At 38.9% G+C, this 6,325-nt stretch overlaps 1 pseudogene; it reads right to left on the reverse strand.

Moving 5' to 3' along the window:
• Window positions 1-232: 232 nt before the first annotated feature.
• On the reverse strand, window positions 233-592 carry LOC147633016 (antifungal protein ginkbilobin-like protein pseudogene; annotated as a pseudogene).
• Between the last annotated feature and the right edge of the window lie 5,733 nt (window positions 593-6,325).

The raw sequence follows: 6,325 nt of genomic DNA on the forward strand, positions 1-6,325 counted from the left end.
TCCCATGCCATCGCATTTTGTGTGTTCAATTCCAAGTGTTTATTCCATAAAGTATAGGACCTTGAGGTTCAAGACCCAAGGTGACATATCTATAGAACAACAATATCTCGTATGCATTAAGCTAGAACACCAACAGTGGTGGATTATGACGATAATAAATGTGTGTGCGAGAGAGAATATCATGGCGAACTTTCTAATACTATAGAGCAGCGACCTGATCTCGAAGGGTCCCTTAGAAGTTGTAGCATTCATAGTGGATCCAGCAATCAGGGTACTCAACGCGGGCTCCGAGAGCACTGTTGCAGATTCGCCATATGTCGCTAGAGAGCTGCCGAAGGCATTCGTCGCATTGCGAAGGCGAGCAGGAAGCTTTGCAGCAGGCCTCGCCGAAGGCGGGATCGTCGCCACCGCCCGTGCGGGTCTTGAAGGAGTAGCCCTCCGTGTAGGGGGTGTTCTCCACCAGCCGGGTAAATAGAAAGCCCAGGTGGCTCCAGAAGGCACTGCCCTGCGGGATGCCAAGCTTGTCGCAAGCTGCGGACACAACAGAAGTGTTGGTTGCACTTGTAGCAGCAGGGAGCAAGTTGCAGTACATAACTACTAGAAAAGCTGCGATTAGAACGGCGCGCTTCATTGTGGGCTGCGATTGACACTCTGTGTGTGTGTGTGTGAGAGAGAGAGAGAGAGAGAGAGACAGACAGACTATGAGCCCTAGTTTATCACTTCAATCTACACAAATTTGTGAGAGAGAATAGCAGGCCCAGTGAGCTCAGTTCACGGCCATGGCAATGGCTCAATATTTATGGTCATAGTAGGCAATGGCAATGGTGGCGGCTGTCACATGCGCACGTGTTTGTGATCGAAGGGTCGTCGGCGAGTGCGGTTTGTCTCGGCTTGAAACTCCTCAAACACGCGTAACTAGTTACTTTATTCAAATTAGGCTTTCTACCAGAGTCTGCGTGTAGTAATCATGAGCCGTTGACGCCCATGCCCCCAACAAGGAGAGCCAAGACTAGCCGCAACTTTTAGTGCATTGGAACGTCCCAGATCCCCTTTTACACAACAGTGACTCCAACAATGGATTTACACAAAAGTGACTCCAACAAAAAGCCAATGGATTTATAACTAATCATCCTCCGTTGAAACGGATCTACATCCTTAAGCATCCTCCGTTGAAACAGATCTACATCCTTTCATTCCTAGGGCGGTTGGTTAGTCAACAACTCTAAGGCTATTCCAACAACTTCCAAACAACTAACCCAATCTTTGTGACACAAAGGCGCTTTGAACTTTCCTCACTTGCAAATGATTCTTTCAAGAAGATTCTTGCATATGACAATGCCATAATATAATTCCATGAGTAGGAACTCACATACTATTTTAACAAGGCAATGTTATTTCCTTTGTGACCAATCAGTTTCTAGTGTTCAAACTCTAATTTGTATATAGTTCTATGTTGACCTCAACCTACTCTATCTTGCTGGGTGCCAAGGGTCTTTACATCTCAAGAATGTATCAAAGGTTCATACACAACCATAAAACAACATGTGCATCTCTTTAATATTCACATTATTAAGGGCTTATTAAGTAAACTATCTAAGAATCTCTCCGTTATGTCCCTTTCAACGATAAATGCATTTAGCTTGCATTCATAGCCAAGAAGTTCATATATATCAAAAACCTTCTATTGCACAATTGATCCAATAGTCACTGAGGCATGAAACATTCACGAGTGTGTAAAGATATTTAAACATTTATAAATGTGCAATGTGTAAAAAACTTATGCATGCATATGAACTAGAGTTGAAGGGTTACACAACCCTCACCCTTATAATACCATTATTTAGTATTTTAGAGAAACCCCACATGATAAAGAAGGAGGTCTTCTCTACCACCAACCAAAAAAGACCATACCATTGAGGTTCATACACAACCATAAAACAACACTATTAGAGAATGATCTTCTAGCATCAACCTACTTATTTTTAGGAGCATGGTTGAAATGGCAAGGTGCATTGCATTTTGAGTTATACTGCCCCTATATTGATTTTTAGGACCATGGGTGTAATGCCAAGTTGCATTTTAAGTTGTATTATTCCAAGGTTAGATTTCGTGTTAATTGTAAATGGAGTAGTTGAAAGTATAAATCCCAAATTATGTTGTGGATGAGGTGTTGTAGGGGAGCTCATGAACCAAATGGGTAGGCCACTTGTGTAGGTGGTGACTAGGATAGATAAGCTTTCAAATGTATGAGCTTGAGGTAACTAAAGTGGAGGGTTAATTGTAATAATTTTAGTTCTTGTTTAGTTCCTTGCATAATTATCATTCTCCTTAGATCCAAAATATGTCTCGATGTCACAAAAAGGCTCAGAATTAGAAGTTAAGAGTTTCAGACAAGGCTTTAAATAGAATTCCTTATATTTCCTCCATCTTTTTTTTGTCTTCCACATGTCTAATTAGGGAATAATGCTTTTCTTCTTATAGAAATGGAGAGAATATTTATTTTGTGAGAAGTGAGAGAGAGAGAGAGAGAGAGAGAAGCATCATCATCCCCTTAGTAATCTTGTAATAAAAGGAGGAGTTTTGAGCATCATTCAGTACACTTTATCTCAGCATATTTTTAAATACACAACACACACACACACATAGAGACAGAGGAAGGGGGGAGTTTCATCTCAATGAACTTTGTGAGCAAAACTAGCAAAGTAGTAAGCTATGTGTGTAGATGCTAAAGATTGAATAGAGCTCTCATTGGGTAGCAAGTGCAGAGACCTTAAAACAAGGACATGGCATTATCTCTTTTTGTTGTACCTATGTTCAACATTGAGTTGTTGCATCCACATCATTTCTCAATTTCGCACATATGTGCAAATACAATTGGATTTTTTCCAACAAAGGTTAGAGTAGTTTGCTGCCATCCACTCTCACAATCTCAAGGGTTTCACTAAAAAATATTTTGATGTATCACGTGAGTTTACTGCAAGTATTTTTTAAATTCACATTTTGGAGATAAATTTATAAAATTGTACTTATAGAAGGGATTTTTAAATGGATTTTTTTAGAAAATGGTGTATTTTACATAAGGGTGTATTTTTTGAGAAAATGGTGTATTTTAATGTACTCACATAAGGGTGTTTTAATGTATTTTTAAAAATTATGTTTGTATAGAAAAAATAGTATACTTATGTAAGGGCTTTTTTAATGTATTTTAAAAAATTATGTTCGTATAGAAAAAAAATGGTGTAATTTTGGATAGAAAAAGGAATCATTTTAAGGGATTTTCAATATAACCCTTAAACACACTTTATATTCAAGTCTTCTATAGAATGAATCCTCGAGTTAATAGTCTACATTAGCAAAATAACTAGCATAGTAGGGTAGGCTCCAAAAGGCAAAATTGTCAACACCTAAAGCAAAACAACAACAAGCCCAATCAATCTCAACATCACACACGCACATGCACATACACACATACACACATAGATACATATGAAGGGGGAAGTTTCATCTCAATGAACTTTCTCAGCAAAACTAGCAAAGCAGGAAGTTGTGTGTGTGCATGCTAAAGAGTGAATAGAGCTCTTATTGGGTAGCAAGTGCGGAGACCTTAAAACAAGGACATGGTAGTATCTCTCTTTGTTGTACCTATGTTCAACATTGAGTGGTTGCATCCCGAGTTGCATCCACATCATTTCTTAATTTCGCAACAAAGGTTAGAGTACTTTGGTGCCATCGACTCTCACAATCTGAAGGGGTTCACTAAAAAATATGTTAATGTATCACGTGAGTCTACTAGAAGTATTTTTAAATTCACATTTTGGAGATAAATTTACAAAATCAAGTACTTACATAAGGACTTATTTAATGGATTTTTTTTAATGGTGTATTTTAATGTACTTACATAAGGGCTTTTTTAATGTATTTTAAAAAATTACGTTTGTATAAAAAAAATGGTGTAATTTTGGATAGAAAAATGAATTGTTTTAAGGGATTTTCAACATAACCCTTAAACACACTTTATATTCACGTCTTGCATAGAATGAACTCCTCGAGTTAATAATATACTTTAGTAAAATAACTAGCACAGTAGGGCGGGCTACAAAAGGCAAAATTTTCAACACCAAAAGCAAAACAACAACAAATGCAATCAATCCCAATCAGCCCCAACATCACTAGTCTCTTCACAATTGAGAAAGTTCAGTGTTTTTATGTTGGAATGGAGCAAAATGAGATGCTTCATTTTGTGACCTCCATAAACCACTGCATCTTACCATTGCTCCATTTTGTGACCTCCATAAACAATCGGTCATGGACAAGCCACATCTATAAATTACATCTCCGTGGCATCCTTTTGGTGGCCCATTTTTATGGTGGAACCAAACAAGTTATCACTTCAATCCATGGTAAACTTGTGTAAATAAAAGGCCTAGTTCACTCAATTTATGGTCATAAAGTAAATTTGGTAAATGTGCATGTTTCGCTCAAGTGGTTCATCCACTTCTAACAGTATTTGAAAGATAGTTTAAGGTTTTTATAATAGTCTATTAGTCTCTCATCGTCGATATCTACATCAAAAATGAAAAAAAAACCTTGTACTTAGACATATTTTATGTATATATTGTAAATATAAAGATATATTTATAATTTTTCATCTTTAACAAGATCTATGGCTCCAAAGAGACCAATTTCTAATGCTATTTCCATTCTCCTATATCTTCCAAGATGTCATTAAAATCTAGCTCATTGGAATTTCTGGAAGTATTTAAGGAGATAATGTCAATGGATTCATTAGATGATGATAAGCTTTCAAATATATGAGTTTGAGGTGATTAAAGTGGAGGGTTAATATATGAGTTTGAGGTGATTAAAGTGGAGGGTTAATTGTAATAATTTGAGTTGTTGTGTTATCCAAATTAGATCCTCCTTAGACCCAAAATATGTCTTAATATCAAAGAAAGGTTAGGAATTAAAAGTTAAGAGTTTAGGACAAGGCTTTTGAATAGAATTCCTTGTCTATTCTCCATCTTTCTTTGTCTTCCAAATGCTTGATTAGGGAATAATGTTTTTCTTCTTATAGAAATGGAGAGAACATTTATTTTGTGAGTAGAGAGAGAGAGAGAGAGAGAGAATCTCAAGGTAAAAGTACCACATTTACTAAGGTCATGAAGTAGTAAAAGTACCACATTTACTAAGGTCATGAAGTAGTACACGATGGATGGATTGTTGAGGTTTTTTTTTTCAATAAAGGCATTTTTATTATTGAAGAAAATCGAGCCAAGTTACAAAAGTCGGGCTGACATCAAATAGCGGTCATGCCCTTTCATGGCATTGTAATTGTCAAATACAACCATTAGTTTTTTAGAGTCATCAAAAATCACATTTAAACGAGTAAAAACGTTTTATAAGTTTTGTGCAAACAAGCTGTTAGGTCATCTTGACTAAATGTGTTTTTTTATTTTTTATTTTATTTTATTTTTTCCCTCCCCAACAAAAGAAGAGTGCTAAAGATACCGTCCAAGAAGGAGCCGTTGCATGAGTGCCACGAGTGGTCCTGTTTGCGACCAGGTGTTGCTCATGCTCTCCCCCCTCTGCATGGAGTTCAATCCCCTTCCCTGCCTCGCCTACCCTCTCAGCCTCTCCTGCTGTGCCGCTCAGCGCGCTACCCCCTCCCCCCGATAGGGGGGAGCCCTATTCTGTGATGTCCCTCCAAGACGTCGTTCTCTCTGGAGCTACTACGACCCCTCACGCTATTCGTGATGGTGCTGGTCCTTCGTCCGCCAATGAGGCCTCTGGGTGGTTCTCATTCCTCATCCATGGTAACTGCTCCTCTCCTCCGCCAACAGAACGGCGCTGGAGGCCTTCGTGAATCTGAAGGAGCCCAAGGGATTCCTCTTGACGGCCCCCCTCAGGCGCATCTCGGACCATGGGTCACCCGATCTCGTTCGCTGAAGCTGTTCGTCATCTGAAAAGCGCCCGGGCGTTCTCAGGTCATGTTCATTTATCTCTCCCCCAGGTCTGTTGAGAACCCTCTGATTAATCTTTCACAGAACCCGGCTTTTGAAGAAAGAACTGGTGATTTTGATGTGGATGTTGATGGTGCTGTCATCTGCGATGACGAAGAGTTAGCTGCATGGCAGGACCACCTGTCATCCCACTCATTGATAGGGCTCTCTCATGGGGCGAGACCCCTGGTGGATACCCTGAAATTTTGGATTAAGTCTAACTGGGAGCAAAAGGGGATTAAAGTTGCTTCTGTCCAACATCTTCCAAACGCTTACTATATGTTCCATTTTGAAGACCCGGTAAGTGCTACCTCTGTTATAAACAG

The sequence above is a fragment of the Cibotium barometz genome, chromosome 12 (genome assembly GCF_041138505.1).
Source record: "Cibotium barometz isolate CiBa-2024 chromosome 12, ASM4113850v1, whole genome shotgun sequence".
Classification (NCBI taxonomy): Eukaryota; Viridiplantae; Streptophyta; class Polypodiopsida; order Cyatheales; family Cibotiaceae; genus Cibotium; species Cibotium barometz.